The 18,840-nt window shown below is 31.0% G+C and overlaps 1 protein-coding gene across 4 annotated transcripts in view; it reads right to left on the bottom strand.

The window, feature by feature from the left end:
- Window positions 1-16,080: 16,080 nt before the first annotated feature.
- LOC129247288 (uncharacterized) overlaps window positions 16,081-18,840 on the bottom strand; it is a 98,788-nt gene continuing 96,028 nt past the window's right edge. For 3 of the 4 annotated variants that reach the window (XR_008582545.1, XR_008582546.1, XR_008582547.1), the window contains one exon: window positions 16,081-16,233. The gene's annotated coding sequence lies outside the window, so the exon portion shown is untranslated. The remainder of the gene's footprint in view (window positions 16,234-18,840) is intronic. The other variant, XR_008582548.1, reaches the window with a different exon arrangement.

The following is an 18,840-nucleotide window of genomic DNA, read 5'->3' as shown; positions in this document are numbered from 1 at the left end:
ATAAATTTTGCTTCTTTTACACGATTATTTTTTTAACAACATTAAAAAAAAAATTGGTTTGCTTCTCTACGAAATGTTTTTGTTAGATTTAGCCTGAAGGGCGTTAGACACTTTTTTTTAAAACCATCGGTTGGGCACCCAGGTCTTGCTTTTTTCGTCCTTTTTAAAAGTTTATAACCATAAATCGATAGAACATTAAATTTTAGGAAGTTACCTGAAGGTTGAAATCGTTAGCTATAATAGCGAAAAAATATTAAAAACGAAAAGCGTAAATATTTTTTAAGTGAATTAGAAATTGCCCACTAACAAATTTTTTTATCCAAGTAGCGTTCATTAAGGTAACTTTATAAGCACATAAATGACTCAGCATGTAAATGACTCCGAAGAGTATGACTTGTTTAGAGCGAGCGTAACGGTGTAGTAAGCCCTTTTCCATTTAACTGTAGTAGTTATTAAAAATATGCCCTTACAAGGCTGGCAGGGATGGCATTCAATCACTGCTCCTGTGGCATAGGACCTCATTCGCTCAGGCACTCCTTATTTTGTCAATGAAAATGGTTTCCTAATGCACTCTTCACTTCATTTGAATTCTGCAAAATAGTGCGTCCATTAAACCGCTATGTGATTTTGGTGGATTCATTTATATGGTATATGTCGATCTCGCGCTTAAATAAATTAATGCAGGCTTAGGAACTAATGTTCCCAAACCAAATTAATCAGATAATCCATGTAAAGCCGGTTATTTTGCCAGCTAATAGAATACAGTGCAACTCTGATTCCCAATTTGTCTTATGACGTATAGAAAAAATGTTAATTATCGCTGCTATAGCCACGGAAAAGTAAAAAAAAAATGTAAGGAAAGCATTAGTTATCATAGGTCCAGAGACTTGCTGTTTTTATGATTCGTTGTTCGGTATTTTTCACCGTATATTTTAGCACTGACTTCCAACTTTTCTTACGACTTCTTGTGACGTATGGAAAGGACGATGAACATCTCTGTTATCGCCATACAAAAGTAAAAAAAAAAAACATTGTAAGGAAAACCTTTGCCCTTGAACAGAATTGCAGCGGACAGTAGGTAACGCATTGGCAGGCACCCGCTGTCAAAATTAGCACACATTTAATAGCATGAAATTGCAAAGGAATTTTGGCGGGGATGGATTTTTTGCCGTCGGTTGTTTTAACGGCGGCAAAATAATTAAATTTAATTATATTTCCTTAAATGGGTTGTAGACTCAGGATTGCTTTTCTGATCACTCATCACTGATGACAATTTGTTTGTTTGCAAGCAACAGCAGGCAAATAACAAGCGAATAATATCTATTCGATTTCCACAAGAAAAACCGCAAATTATCAATTATTTAGAAATAAGTAGGAATTTTTTGCAACAACGAGTTGCTTCACATATATAGCATACGAAAATATTTCACTACAAAATTAATTTTATTGTAACTACAAAATGTCAGCTGAAAACCGGCCCGTTGCAATCGTGTTTAACCCTTTTGCATCACCGCTTGTTGTTGTAGCAGCATAAACATTCCCCATACTTACATACGGGGAATGCTGCTGGAGTGACACTCCTTGGCCGGATATAAATCCGGGTCGTTTCGGTAACGTAGAACCGACTGTCGTGGAAACGCATCACCGCTCGAAATGCGCGTTGTACTAAAAATACGTTGGGTCGCCAAGATTTTTAAAGTGCGTTCTAATGAAAAAGAATGTCACTGGGGGATTAACAAAATTTATTATTTTCCTCAAACTTTTTGTTCGCGGATTATTCCGTCGAATGACGCAAAAGGGTTAACCAAGCGAATTTTCCGACGAAAGTCAGATGATCACCACACGTCAACTCGTTGTCCCGCTGCAAATCTGTTTCGAGCTTTAGTGATGATAGGTCCAGACTTGTTGTTTTTGTGATTCATTGTTCGTTAACGTATACCGTTGTTTCTACAAAATCAATAAAAAAATAATAAGCTTGATTTTAATTCTCTACTATAATTTTGCTTCGGTGGATAATTTTCCACAACGCTTTTTACATACATATGTATCTGTAAACGTAGCATGAGTCAAGGGGTGAGAATGCATATTTTTTGTGTTTTTATTTCAAATTCTGCTGTTTCTTGACTTTTTGTGAACACTTTATTTTTATTATATTATAATTTTTTTTCCAATTTTTTTAATTTAGTTTTTGTAATTTTTATTTTAATTTTTTATTTTTTTTATATATATTTTTTTTTTAATTTTGTTCGTGGTTTCTTGAGTTTTTCTTGATTTTTGGTGAACACTTTGTTTTTATTTTTAATCTAATTAGTTTTATCCAATTTTTCTAATACTTTGTAATTTTTTTTTTTTTTTGTAATTTTTTTTTTTTTTTTTAATTTTTTTCGTGGTTTCTTGAGTCTATTGATTTTTTGTAAAAAAGTTGTTTTTATTATTATTTTTTTTTTTAATTTAATTTTTTGTATCCAATTTTTTTAATTTAGATTTTGTAATTTTTATTTTTGTTTCTTGTAATTTTTTTTCGTAGTTTCTTGAGTCTTTCTTGATTTTTTGTGAACACTTTGTTTTTATTATTATTGTTTTTTTAATCTAATTTTTTATCCAATTTTTCTAATTTATTTTTTGTAATTTTTTTTCTGTAAAATTTTTTTATAATTTTTTTCGTGGTTTCTTGAGTCTATTGATTTTTTGTAAAAAAGTTGTTTTTATTATTATAATTTGTTTAATTTAATTTTTTTTATCCAATTTTTATAATTTATTTTTGTAAATTTTATTTTTTTTATTTTTTGTATTTTTTTTATTTCTTGTAATTTTTTTTTTTTTTTAATTTTATTTTATTTGTTGATTATTTATTATTATTTTTTTTGTTACTGTCTCATTCTTCTTACTGACATCGCACAGAATGTAGAGAAGCAATCCTAGTTTTTAATTGCTTTTTTTTTTTTAGCTCCGAAACCAACTTTTCTGCTATATCAAGAGTGAAAATAAATTTTCAAAATCGATGCTTGTTGATGAGTACTCTAAAATATATTCATAAAAAAAATTCGTAGTTGAGAGTTTATAAGTAAATCAATTCTAGTCTTAATTTTTTTTGTTTTTGCATTGCTTTTATTACACAATTTCTGAGCAAAAAAAACTAGTTGAAAAGCCTAGAATTTTTAATTTATTTCTATAAATAATAGGTAACTATAAGTATATTTCTTAATTTGTTTCCCGTCTCGTTGTTTTCCTCGCTAGACATATTTTGATTTCTCTTTCAATCCCTAATTTTGTCATTACTTCTATAATAAATGCATTACTTTCCCGCCCCTCAATGGCTGGGCACTAAAGATAAAATAAGTAATAAAAGAACTAGTAGAGATTCTTGAATTTATCCAATGCATTCTGTGTATTTTAACTTAATAAATGGGAGTAGAAGATACTAGCAATAAGTCAGTAAATGTAGCTTTAAGGTATATTGTTCAATTTAATGTGTTCGTCCTTCGTGACTATAATTCCACACATAGTGTATCGTAATAGTCAGTTACAACGCTTCAATTGTAGCATATTTTTTAACTTTTAATTTTTACTGCCTTTATTTGGAAACACTCATTTTATATTTCGTCCAAAAATACAATACAATATAAAAACAAAATATTACCAAAGGGCAAAACAAAAAAAAAACAAAAAAAAATATTAAAAAAAATAGTCGGCACTCTTCGCAGTGGCATCCGTCTGCGATTATGGCTGTAAATTTAAATGAATATTAGGAAGCAGACATGCATTGCCCGTTTGTTCATTTTTGTTGGTCTTCAATTATTGTTTTTTTTGTAAAGGAGTATATCTTACATTTTTTTAATACAAATATTTTTAGATCCACACATTACAATAGCAATAACAAACATATACAATAAATTAAATCAATTAACAGCCGATACTATTTTTAAATTTAGCTGTTTGTACATAGATACATACATACATACATATTGAAGAAAAACGGGTTAAGTACCCAAACAAAAAAAATTAACAGTGTAGTTTGAAATAAAGCAAATTAAAGTAAAAAAACGGGATAAAACAAACCGCAAAAATGTTGTGTTTTAATTTTTATACGCTTTGGAAGAACTATATTTTACGGAATCAGTTCGGCAGTGGGATACTTGGTTTTAAGGGGGTAGGTAATCTAGTGTAGAGCCATGAATTTCGCCCTTTGAAGCGATGTACAAAGGAAACGAAAAACATTTTACTATCCATTTTTTTATAATTTGTTTATTGATAATTAATTATAACATTAAAAACTAACCAAAAAAAAATTTAAATTAGCAAAATTCTGTTGTGCCTGGTAATCTTAAAAATAAAAACCAAACGGATTCTTAATTATTATAAAAGGTGAAGTCCAAAATAAAGAAGACTGGCGTCATAAAAATGTTTTGATGTAACCATATTTTTAATGCGTTAGTAGTGCGTTGGAAGTTACATCCGCAGCTGACTTCCAGTGAAAGCTTGGTGACATTCTGTTCAGTATAAGCGGAGTTATTGCGTCTAAAGTGTCAGTATGTTTGTGTCATCGGTACAAAAATGAGTTTCGAAGAAAGCGAATATCAAATTTTGTTCTTAAATCGGTAAAACGTTTATCGAAACATTTGAATCGACGAACCAAATTTATGGCTATAAGTGTCTGCCTCGTGCCAGAGTTGATGAGTGGTTTACACGCTTCATACATAGATGGTTGTAAGGACATAAATGACAATGAACATCTGGACCGCCCAAAATCAGTAATCACTGAAAACTCCATCGAAATTGTTCGTAAATTTATCAAAAAGTAACCGAGATCATCGTTGAAATTCATGGAAGCGGAGTTGAATATCTCCAAAAACCTTGAGTTATTACATTTTAACTGATCATTTGAGCTTCCAAAAGGTTTGCGCACGTTTCATTTCGCACAAGCTAACTGAGGACCAAAAATTGCTCAGAATTCAACATTCGAAAGACCTAATTAAAGAGGCGAGAGAAGACGATAACTTCCTTTAAAACATTGTTACTAATGATGAAACGTAGTGTTTTCAACATAAACCTGAAACTAAGCGTGCAGGTGCCAAATGGAAGGCCCTAAACGAGCCACCACCCAAAAAATCCCGTTTGGAGAAGTCAAATGCTCATTTGTTTTTACGATTCCAAGGGAATTGTTCACAAGGAGTTCATGACAACGGGGAAAACCCGTCAATGCAATTTTCTATCTTAGCGTTTTGAAGAGTTTGTTGCAACGCATCCGCGAAGGAGGAAGATGGCGCCTATTGCATGATAATGCACCATCTCATCGACCCATTCTTGTGATTGGTTTTTGACCAGAAATCGCATTTTAACCATCAATCACTCACCGTATTCGCCTGATGTGGCACCCTGTGACTTCTACCTATTCGGAAAATTGCATTTCGCCATAAAAGGAAAACGTTTTGCGCCCGGAGAGGCCATCCAAAAGGCTTGTATCGACATCCTGAATAACATTCCGGACAATAGCCCGAAACACTCTTTCGTAAAGCTTTTAGATCACGCAGAACAGTGGCCAGAGGGGACTATTTTGAATAAATAAACTCTATGTTATCAGAACAAAGTTCCTGTCGTTTCTATTTTAGCTCAGTCTTGTTTATTTTGGACTTCACCTTGTAGATCTAATTTCCTCTGGTGAAAAAACTGCCTCAAGAAGATCGTCAGCGTGGAAATTATGTGCATAAAAATATATTTGTCATAAGAAGTAGGGCTCAGCAGATTTTCAAAATAAACCTTAAATTCATGCGTTGATATAGCGGAGCTTATTTTCAAAGCTTCACCCTTTATCTTCTTAAGAAATTTCCACCAACTAGAGCTATCTTTAATTTTGATATTCAATTCAAAATTCAGTACAAATTGGGTTTGTAGAATGAACTGCTGCTGCAGCGTCAACCGAGGCAACCATTTGATTAAAGTAAAATGCCAGAATTAATCGAAAGACTTACTCTATCTAATAAAGCAAAAATAATGCAAAAAATTGAATTGTATTTCAAAGCACTTTAAAAAAAAACAGTTCCATAACTCACCTTTTATATGTTTTGCTGACCCATTTGAAAATTAACTCGACCACTTTATATTTAATTTACTTTATTGACAAGGATCTCTTAAAGTAAAATTCATTTATGTTATTATGTTTTTATGCGAATGAAAGTGTGTGCTTGTATGTATGTATGATGTCCAGGATGCTATGCAACTCGCTATGCTACTTTTAATTGCTTAAATTTTTGTAAATTATGTAAGGCTGACATATAAAGCATGAACATTTTTTAAAAACATTTACACTTACGTACTATATATTTACGTACACATTTTCGTAATAAATAAAATATGCCATGAATGCACTAATGCTAATTATGCATATCAAATATTTGTGTATTATACATTCCTAAGGGGCCAGTAGATCGAGTGCGGCATAATTACGATTCGGTAATTCGATGAACTTTCGAAGTCTGAACTCACTTATTTTTCTCTATTTCTCGACAAATTAGTTGGTTTAATTTTTTTAGTGGAAAAAAAATTAAAAAAAAAAATATATAAAAAAACAACAAATATGCCACAATAAATTAAATTTCATATAAATCTATTAACTGAATGATCTCGTTGAAGTTTCAGGGAACAAACAAGTAAATCAAACGAACGTCAAAAAAGAACGGCTGATACGAAACGAAACGGGGTTTTTTAAATTTGGGGCGTTTGCGCTTTATTAATTTCGGCAGTGTGACTTTAGATATGGTGGGTGGGTTTAGATGGATCGATGCAACATTGACGAAGTTATGAGTATTTGAGCGTCGACCGAGTTTCTACGAGTATACCTGCTTTACGCCAAAGCGTTTTTCTGAAACTTGCCATTTTTGAAGTCCATGATTCAAAATCTACTGGACCAATCGATTTAAAATTTTGGAAACCTCTTCGTCAGGTATTCCTGGTAGCTTTGCTTTTTTCTTTAATACTTGATCAATAAAAATTTAACAGATTTCTTAGCGAAAATCGGTTTCTTGGCCTCCAAGCGCTACAAAAAATATAAAAATCGAAAAAAGAAATTCCCTCAGCTGAAGCGTTTTCACTTTCTTTGTTTTAAATGATTCAGTTACGAGTTATGATGTACACCGCAAAACAATTTTTATACGTGGCGCCTCCGGAGATTCACTCGATCGATTTTCAATATTTAGAAATTCAGAATTAAAAAAAAATAAATAATTGGCGCGTACACTTCTGTTAGGTGTTTGGCCGAGCTCCTCCTCCTATTTGTGGTGTGCGTCTTGATGTTGTTCCACAAATGGAGGGACCTACAGTTTCAAGCCGACTCCGAACGGCAGATATTTTTATGAGGAGCTTTTTCATGGCAGAAATACACTCGGAGGTTTGCCATTGCCTGCCGAGGGGCGACCGCTATTAGAAAAATGTTTTTATTAAATTTGCTTTCACCGAGATTCGAACCAAAGACCTCTCTGTGAATTCCGAATGGTAATCACGCACCAACCCATTCGGCTACGGCGGCCGAATTAGTTAATGAATGAAAATTTAGGATGATATTAGTCAAATGTTGGATTAACTAAATATAAATTAATTGAATAAACTGGCACTACTTGCCCCTCAAAAAAAAAAAATAAATAGAATCTTAAAAACACGATTTTTACACCGCATTAACCTTGAAGATAACCGGCTCATACGAGAAGTAGGTAGAGGGCTAGTTTGCTGTTCACTAGACAGGGCTAGTTTACTGGGGCGGCAGCCCTTGGTCGGGAAAAACCCGAGTCATTCCGGTAACGTAGAAGCGGCTACCATGGGAATGTGTTTAGTGTTTAGACAGTCAATAAACGACATTCACCGGGAGACCGTCACCACCTTCTTAAGCTCCCGTCCTATTTACGTTCTGGAAACTGTAGCAAGTTAAACTCCTACTTATCCAGAATCGACCCCGACATACCAAACATATGTCCGGCATGTGAAGGCACCCTGCACGACACTAACCACCTCTTCACATGCCCTCTAAAACCGACTCATCTAACACCCCTCTCCTTCTGGACCCAACCCGTCGAAAAGCATGTTTCCTGGGCCTACCTTTAGATGAGCTAGACGAAGACGACCGGTGATATGCTCTACACTGACGGAGCTTCTATTACTGTTAACAAACAAACAACTACTAGGCAGAGCTGTTGGATCGATTCGACGCTTTAAAGGAAAAGTGACCATCATGAATCTAAAAATTGGAGGGAAGTTGAATGCAGTGCATCACGCTAAATGGATACCATAATAACAAATTAAATGTTTTTTTTTTGTTGGCGTACCCTTGTTTGTTCGGTGGCCTGCGTTAGAGGCTTGGCCGAGCTGCTCCTACAAATAGTTAAACTTAAAATTTCACCTCCGCCAGAATTTGTCATCATTTTTTGAAGGCTGACAACTTTTTGCACGAACCTCGAATGGCCAAAAGAAATTTTCATTGCTTAACAATGGATCAAAAAATAAAATACTGAAAACAAAAAAAAAAAAAATAGGTTGTCTGTGAAGTCGGTTTACTGACGATAGTTTAACGTAACAACGTCATAAGAAAATACTTATGGTATGGTTACATTTTTCAAAAGAAAATTTTAATTTTATTTGTTTGATAGATATTTTGTATGGATATAGAGAAGGAGGTAAATGGAATCGCAATGGAATTGATCAAGTTACATTTACACAAACGTGAGAAATGACGAAACATTTATCAAATTCATGAAAGATATGTTCAATTTCGATTGTGCATCAGACGTTAATAAGTCAACAACACTAAGAGGCAACATCATCGATTTGACTTTTTCAAGATACAATACATTACCACCTTTCATTTCCTACTTTTCCTATGATCGTCCTATTCTCAACAGAGACATTCATACAGGGTGAACGATATGAAGTATTACCAACTTCACACTGCTTGTATCTCTAAAACAGCTAATGACTTCAACGTCAAAATTGGTTTAATGACTGTTCAATATATTGTTTATAAGCCATCAAAAGCTTTTGCGTCTCAGTTTTGTAGAATTTTTTTTTCTGTGATGAAATTCAAACGTAATAGTGTGATTGGTTTATATTTGGCTGGAAAATCACAACCAGCCATTGTTCATGAGCTCAGTCACCTCAAAGTGAATAAAATGTTTGTGTATCGCACTATAAAACGTTACAGTGATACTGGTAGCATTGCAAAACGCTATGGAGGTGGACCAAAAAAACCGCAACAACGCCAGAAATGGTTCGGAAAGTGAAGGCTCGACTTGAACGAAATCCACGTCGAAGTGGAAGAAAAATGGCCAAAGAACTGAAAATATCGCAAGAAAGCATTCGACGCATATTGAAAAATGAGCTCAAGGTCACGGCTTACAAGTTCCAAAAAGCACACAATCTTTCACCCCAGCAAAAAAAAGTTCGGTGCGAGGGAGCAAAGGAGGTGTTGCGCTTGCACGAACGTGGCGAATTTCCTAACATTGTGTTTTCTGATGAAAAAAATTTCCCAATTGAGCAGTTGATAAACACTCAAAATTATCGTTTTTACTTCACCTAACGCTCATACGAGAATTTGAGCCTACGTATGGCCACTCGAAGCAATTTCCCCATCGCAAGTAATGGTTTGGGCCGCAGTGACCGCTGATGGACGCTCTCCAATCGTTTTTATCGAGCCTGGTGTCAAAGTGAATGCGACTTATTATCGGGAAAATGTTTTGAAGCTGCTTTAGAGCCATTCGTGCAGCATGCAACTCATTTTTTGACCGTTTGAAGGCTATAGTCGAGGCAAAAGGTGGTCATATCGAGCTAAAGTGAATATATGTATGTTAAAATTGTAATAATTTTTGAACAATTTTGTCTTTGAAACCATTAAAAAGTAATTTCACACAAAAAAGTTATGGTGTTTTGAATAGGTAACACTTCATAACGTTCACCCTGTATATATGCTCACTCAAGTAAGAGAGAGCCAGATGTCGAACGTTGCTGAACGCGGGGTCCGATTGTGCCTCTTTGTCGTTCGTTCCGCGCTCTCGCTCGCAGTTCAAGCAAGGTAACGCCGCATGAGCAAGATAACGCCGCATTTTTTGGTGCGTGCAGCCGGCTACATCGAATTATAAGACGTTATCACGTCAAAAATAAAAAATCTATTTTCGTTTCCGTTTGACGCGCTTTTAAAGTAACACCCAAAAAACACCATTTCAAATGAGGCAAGGGCCCTAAATGAAAGTCATTGGCGGTTTCTGAAATACATTTGACGCTTACTGAAATGCTCTTAGAAAAGGTGTAGTAGACCTCTATACGACACCCGTTCTAGGCATTCTGGCGTTTAGCTAAGAAATATTATGGCACTGAAGCCATACGTTTCATGCGAGCTTCCTGATTGAAGCAGAATTTTTAATGATGATTGCTTAAGGGGGAAGTCTACTGTGACAAGGGGAAAAACAGGCTTATTTTCCGGATTTTATTTCTAACAAAATATTGCTCGTACATAAAATCTATTTAAACTCTTATCTTTATTATATATTTAAGTTTTTGAAAAAAAAATTTTAAGTCAAAATATTCAAAATGGCCGCTGTGGCACTTCTGCAAGCGCAGGTCCGCTTTTCTTAGGTGCCTAAACGGTGTACATGAAATCTTACGTTTCGGTGATCTAAAACAAAAAAACAAAATATTGTTATCATATACATAGTATTGACTCTCGTCTGACGTAGGATTATGTCGATAAAAAATTTTGGCGTTGAAAAAAAAATTCTTGAAATTTTTTTCTTTTTTTTTGCCTAAAATTGATGTTACTATTGTTTATAACAATTTAACAAATAACGATATCAAAAAAATCCTATGTCAGACGAGAGACACTATTACAGAGAATATATAATTAAATTTTTAAGCTGATTCATTTATCAGAACTCGAGATATCGTGTACGCCGTATAGAAAAGAGGACCTGCGCTTGCAGAAGTGCCACAGCGGTCATTTTGAATATTTTGACTTAAAATTTTTTTTTCAAAAACTTAAATATATAATAAAGATAAGAGTTTAAATAGATTTTATGTACGAGCAATATTTTGTTAGAAATAAAATCCGGAAAATAAGCCTGTTTTTTCCCTTGTCACAGTAGACTTCCCCCTTAACATCCATCCAATCCCATTTTAATATCAATTTCTGCTATACACTCAAAAATTTGTTTTATTACAGTTTTTATTATAAATAAAAAACTTAATACAATATAAGAAATTCCGAATAAAAACTAAATTAACTAAATCCAAAGGTTAAAGCTAAGAAATTCAAAAACTTATTTCACTTAGATTGCATAAATGGCTTTGCGTAAAAAGCACATCTCGTGAAGGTGAACGGATGTTATTTTCTCTTATTCATGGATGCAAAAATTATCCGAATCTGCTGAACAATTATTTTTTCTCGCCCAGTTTTAGTTTACTTCCAATCGAAAATGATTAAAATTAATGTATCAAGAGCAATTTCGTTTTTAATTTGTTTTTTTCTATTTTTGTAAAATTTCTTACATGCATATTTTTTTGAATGAATTTTTATGCTGCTATCACAATAATTTGATTACAATTTAGGTTTCATTATTATTCTTAATTTTAATTTAAATACGTGTTTATTAATAACTTTTTTTTAATTTAATTTTTTTTTTTAATTTAATTATTTTTTGTAAATTTTATATTGTATTTATCGTAATTTATGGTATCTTAACTAACACTTAAATTTAGATCGTATTAAAAATAAAATCATATGTACATACATATGTGAATGTAGACATGCATACATATGTACATATGGGTGTTTTCATTCAAATATTTTTAGTTTTAAATATAAAAAAATAATATTCGTACTCTGTTGTGTGATGATAGGGTTTGATAATGATGAAAATTAGCAGGAAATACATAATTTTGAAACGAAAAACGAATATGTAGATCCAGCCGAATACTATTTGTAAATAAATCTAAGCTTGATTTTTTAAGTATTTTTCTTTTTTTAATTTTATTATAATTTTTTTAATTTGACAAACAAGTTTGCAAGTGTTTTGCTTTGCATTTTATTTGATTTTTTTTTTTGTATTATTCTATATTTGAAATAAAATTTTTTAAGTCTGAATTTGAGCGCGATTTTTCAACATTTACCATAAAGTGCTTGTTGCATTTCGAAAACTACGCTACTTACATTTAGCATAGACGTAAGCATTTGAAAAATGATGTTTTCGAAATTTCTGTCTTACGCAATCAAACAACATCCATACACACCATCACGATGCGGTTCGAATGTTTTTGTTTTTTTGATTTTATCTTTTTTTTCGTTTTTTGTTTGCTATAATTCAGTGTGCCATGCAAATAATTGTGAAGAAGCCAAGGCGAATCTATTAAAGGTGGTATCGGTAAATCAGCTGATTTGTTTTTTTCATTCGCCGTGTCCATGTGGCTGTCACGTCAGAGTGAAACAAGGCGAATTCATTCTTTGTTTTCGACATTGCCAATACTTTCCTTTGAACGTACAAAACATTGTTGTTGGCCCAGTGCCACCACCTTTAATGAATGCGCCTTGGAAGAAGCAAATAAATCAAATAACTGTGTAACATAATTGAAAATAATCGATTTTTCCAGTTTTCAGCTATCGTTACAAATATTGGTGTAAGTATGTATGGCTTTGTAAAACGAAGTGCGGTTCAAACAGTTTATTGCATGTAGAAAGAATGTGCATTTGTTTTTAATGAGTTTTTTAATACACTCAATAGTAAATTAGTTTTAAAAGAAGCTCCATTCAGATGTAGATTTAACATTTTTGGCACGCAATTTTTCAATGAAGTGGAATATCTCAGTACTTTGAGAAATACTGGTTTTAAGAGAGTTAAAGGACACGTTTGACAAGCGGCATCAGAATGGGCTATGACCTTAAGTGGACAACCGCTGCGACTTAATCTGAGCTAGAAGATGTTTCCGAAGATAGTGAAAAGGCATTTATTGAAAGCTACTAATTTTACATATTGTGAATTTGAGAAGGTTGATGAAAATTTTAGAAAAACAAAAATAAATTTTAAAACATTTCGAATTTGAAAAATTTGAAATTATTAAAAATAAATTAATAATTGGCGCGCACATTACTGCTAGGTGTTTGGCCGAGCTTCTCCTCCTATTTGTGGTGTGGTGTGCGTCTTGATGTGTTTTATGCGGAACTTTTTCATGGCCGAAATACACTTGGAGGTTTGCCATTGCCTGCCGAGGGGCGGCCGCTATTAGAAAAAACTTTTATTTAATTTTGGTGTTTCACCGAGATTCGAAACTACGTTCTCTCTCTGAATTCCTAATGCCAGTCACGCACCAACCCAATTGTTAAAGTTTTAAATTATGAGCAAACGCAAATTTATAATATTCTAAAATATAAAAAAAAACTGAGTTTAAAATATTTTTCATTGTACAATAATAGAAATTTTAAAACTGTAGACTTTAAATCTTTCAATTTTAAATATTTAGTGCAATTTGAATTTCAAAACAAAAGCGAAATAATTTAAGATATTGCAATTGAAGTGAATAACTCATTGCAGAAGACATTAGACTTTGAGAAAAGGAAAATTTAGAACTGCCTAAAATATAATAAAATCAAATAAAATTCGTTCAAATTTTAGAACATTTCTATTTATAGCACATTTGAAATTTAAAAGAATTTAAAAATGAAACATTTTGAGCTGGCGATTCATATGAATAAATTCAAATGTTTGACACAAGTTTTAGAACATTTCAGTATACGAAAAAAAATGAGAAAACAATGTAGAGTTTAAAAAATGTACTTTAAAATCATTTAAAATTTTAGAACGCTTAATTTTATATAGCACTTGTGCCCGGTTTCATCTATCAACTTTAAATTTATCAAACTGCTTAAATTTAAAAGAGCAAAGTTTCATTTTGAAATTTTAGTACTTAAAATTTTAACAACCTGATAAATTTAAAAATTAAGGAGCGAAACTGGGCATTGAAATTTTCAAATATTTGCATTTTTAGAAAAAAAACGGGAAATATATTGAGATATTGAAGTTAATTAAATAGATAGAACATTTTCGATTTCAAAAATTTTTAAAACATTTTTAAATTTAGAACACAAAATGCAATATTTCATGGAAATTCAAAATATTTACATTTTTAGAAAACTCCAAAATATTTTGAATATTGAACTTAAATAGATAGAACATTTTCCATTTCAAAACATTCAAACTTTTAGAACATTTTTAAATTTAGAACAAAAAAGCAATATTTAATGGATAACAAAGCTGAACTCAAAGCCTCACACAAAATGTAAGTTCATTTAAAATTGTAGAAAATGAAATTGAACATTTAGATTTATAGGACACTTGGAACTTTTAAACATTTACATTTTTAGTACATTTTTAATTTCAAAACAGAATATAAATATTTTACGATATCAAAGTTCATTAAAAATCTTAGCAGATTTAAAATTTCAGAAAAAACTCAGTTTAGAAGAATTAAATTTATGAGAACAGAAATTTAGAATGCTCTAAAATTAGAAAAATGGGCTTTAAATTCATATCAAATTTTGAAACGTTTAAATTCATAGAGCACTTGAAATTCTAAAGAATTTAAATTTTTAGAACATTTTTAAATTTTAAAACAGAAAATAAATATCATTTCAAATTTTAGTACGCTTAAATTTTTAGCGCACTTGACGTTTTAAAACATTTAAATTTTTAGTACATTTTTTATTTTAACACAAAAACCCAATATTTTACGATTCGAAGTTGAAGCCAAATGCTCGCACAAATTTTATTTAGTTCATTTACAATTTTAGAATAAACCTCCACTTCAGAAAATTTCAATTTACGAGAAAACAGAAATTTAGAACATTCTAAAATTTTAAAAATGTGCTTTGAAATCATATCATGTTTTGAAACGTTTAAATTTATAGAACGCTTGAATCTATAGAACCATTTACAAGTTTAGTACATTTTCTATTTTAAGTCAAAATATCATTTTAAATTTTTTAACTTTTAGATTTACAGAACACTTGATATTTTTTTTAAATTTAAGATTTTAGTACGAAAACCCGAATATTTTGCGATATTAAATTTGAACTCAAAGGCTCATACAAACATTAATTTAATTCATTTACAATTTTAGAATAAACCACGATTTCAGAAGATTTCAATTTACGAGAAAACGGAAATTTAGAATATTCAAAAGAAAAGGGTTTAAAATTATTTCAAATTTTAGCACGTTTTAATTTATAAAACTGTTGATATTTTAAAACATTTAAATTTTTAAAATTAAAAATGTTCATACTCAGTTAGCTCATTGATTTAGATTTAAATTTATGAGAAAACTTAAATTTAGAACAGTCTAAGTAAAAAGCAAAAATTACTTTAATTTGAAATTTTAGAATTTTTAAATTTCTAGAACACTTGAAATTTTAGCATTTGCATTTTTAGTACATTTTTTTTATTTTAATAATATATATAAAAATTAATCATTTTTAGAACGTTTAGATTAATAGAACACTTGATATTTTAAAACATTTAATTTTTTAGCGCATTTTTTACTTAAAAAAACTGAATATTTTACGATATCAAAGTTCAAATCAAATGGTCACACAAAATTGAATGTCGTTCACTTACAATTTTAGAAAAAAAACGGCATTTCAAAAGATTTTAATTTATGTGGAAAAAAATTTAGGACATTCCAAAATTAAAAAAAAAAAAAACACAATTACATAGTTTAAAATTCTTTAAAATTTAAGAACATTTCAATTTAGGATGCTTTAAAACGTTTACATTTTTAGTACATTTTTAATTTAAAAAAAGAAAATATGTAAATATTTAAGATATTGAAGTTGTCGATTGTCAAACGTTCAGTCAAAATTTTAAGAAAAAAAAACTCATCCTAGATCACACATTTTATTTCACATTTCAGAATTTGATAACAAATCCAAAATAAAAAAAAAATAAAAACTTTCACATACACATGTATGTATATGTGTATATGTATAAGCTATAAGATTTTGTCTTTAACAAATTTTAGAACATTTCAAATTACAGAAAACCAAAAATTTAGTTTGTACAGTAGAAAACAAAAAAATTTAATTAAAAAAATGGTATTTAAAATCGTTTTATAACACACTTAGGTTATTAGAAATTTAAAATTGTTTGACATAAATTAAATATTTTCAATAACGTTGCTTTGAAAACTGAATGCTTGATAAATACGAGAACTGAGCTGAAAAAAAACAAAAAAGACACAGTCATTATTTGATACTGAAATAACAAAAACAGAACAAAAAATGAATTTTTTCACGTAAGAAACAAAAATACAAGAATACAAAAATATTAATTACATTCTTTTTACATGACACTGTACCGCCAATAAGCCAAATAAGCTACAGATGTACTAGAGATGCATTTACGCTGCAAGAATTGTGCTAGCAGCCAAGGCGAATTTATTAAAGGTGGTAGCAGTAGATGAGCTGATTTGAGAAAGGCAAAAAGAAATGCCGCAAAGCCGCAATGCCGTTACATTCGCACCATCGTCGTATGCTTCTAACTCGAACTGCATGTCGGCTGTTCAACGCAGTTCGTAATTTTCTTTTTCTTTACCATTTTCTTTTGTCGCGACATTTTAAGGGTTTGGGGGTAGTCAGAATTTGCATAAAATTTGATCTTATTTTATTTGTTCTCTTAAAGTATAATATCTTAAAAATATTTTGTGAAAATTTGAAGTGAATCCCACAAATACTTTACGAGTTATTCAACAATTAACAAAGGGTGCTCGAACGCTCCGAAGCGTTCGCGAGCCAGTAGATAAACTTTAAATGCTTAAAAACCGTTTGGTAGATTTTACTAAAATTTATACTGCTTTTGAAGAACATAAAAACCCGTGTCTGATCGAAGAATTTTTTTTTCGATTTTTTTTTTCGAAAATTTCGATTTCTTTTTTTTCAAAAATACCGATTTTTTTTTTCGAAAATTTCAATTTTTTTTTAACAATTAATTGTCGGTTTTTTCTCGAAAATCTGAAAAATATTTCCTGAGGCCGCCATATTGTTCATTTTGAAAAAAAAAAAAAAATGCTACGAGCAGGCGCAAGATTATCTAATTTCTCTTGTCCGATTGATGAATCTCCAAAGACTTGTGATGATCACTGCAAGAGACTTCTGGAGAAACGACCTCCACATAAACAACGACAACTTTTACAATTATACATTTTGAAATTTTTTTGAAATTTTGTTAAAGTCAAGTCGAAACACGATGTATTGATTAAATGTTTTTATTTTTGTAAAATAAAGCAAATAACTGGCAAAAAAAAAATATTAATGAAAATCATCATTTTTTCGGGCCTCTGACTACCCCTAACCCCTAATGTACAAAACGTTGTTGTTGCTTTAATGCCATCACCTTTAATAAATGCGCTTTGCTTGCCGCAATCGAGCTTTCAGTTAAGTTTTTTTTTTTGTTTGTCATAACGCAGTATTTTAGAATTCTCTCTTCTGAAAGTTAAAAAAGATTTTTCTCGGTGAAAATAGAAGTAAGATGTCTTTCATTGAAACTCTTACCGGACGACGACTAATATTTCGTTTTTTTTTTTTGTTTCGTAAAAACTTAAAAAAATTCGGTTTTATTCCAATATTCAGCAGTGCGGCACTGAATTTGGAGTGCTACTCGCGGTGCACATGAGGCAAATAAATAATGCTTTTTTTTTATTTTCATTTTTTGACATTCCACTGGAAAATGCAACGCTACAGTGTTTTAAAAATTATCGAATATTCTCGCTGTTGCCAATATCTGGTTCATTTAAGGCTTAATTTTATATACCTTAATAGATTGCTTTTTGTTAGTTTTTTGTTTTTGCTACTATTAAATTTTTTTTTTTTTACTACATAATTTTATACTTTGCATAGCCTTTTTATGTTAGTTCATAGGTTTTCTTAAACATAATTGCAGTGCAGTTTTAATTAATCTCAATTGCAATGATACTGACGGTTGATTTGTTTTGGTTTTTTTGTTTTTTTTTTATTTGTTTTGCTAAACCTAGCATATATCCATGTTTTACTGTGAATACACAAGCATTTCAATGAAAATGTGTACTTATGTATGTGTGTGTAGGTAAATTTGGCATATAATACAGTTTCTGTTTTCTTATTTACGCTTCGAATTGAACATCTTTTGATTTGCGATATTTGTGAAAGCACGCATATGAGCTTAATTTAGTCAGTTTTCCAATACATTTTTTAAGTTTCGAAAAAAAAAATTAACAAAAAAATAATAATAAGTTAACATGAGTATGGGGTGTATGTATGTACATACATACATATATGTGTACGTATTGATTTCAATTACATACATATATAATTTTTGTGGCTCGCGAGTTTTTGATTTTTTTACAGCTTAGAAAATCCGCGTACGAAAATGTGAATTACAAGTACATAAACAGAAAACTTACGAGTGTGTGAGTGAAAGCATGAAAAAATACATGAAAATATGAAGAATTTTACACACTCTCGTATTTAGTATTCACAAGTATGTATAAATATATATATATATATATGTGTGTGTATGCATGTATGTGTGTACATAATGTGGTGGTATGTTAGTAAATGAAACTTAAACCAAACGAGCAGAGAACGACCGAACTTCGACTAAATTTTGTTAGGTTTCGATAAAAAAAAAAGCATTTCTTAATTTGTATTCCTTCAGAAAAGCCAAAGAGTCTTTGCGGTTTACAAACATATAAAATAATATCATGATTCAATAATAAAGGGTTTGCTCAGTAAGCAACTTTCTCCTTCCATCTGGAAAAATCGGTTCCTTTAGCAAAGACACTGGGTTG

This window comes from Anastrepha obliqua, chromosome 5 (assembly GCF_027943255.1).
Source record: "Anastrepha obliqua isolate idAnaObli1 chromosome 5, idAnaObli1_1.0, whole genome shotgun sequence".
Lineage (NCBI taxonomy): Eukaryota > Metazoa > Arthropoda > Insecta > Diptera > Tephritidae > Anastrepha > Anastrepha obliqua.
This window is presented reverse-complemented; position numbering and strand designations above follow the sequence as displayed.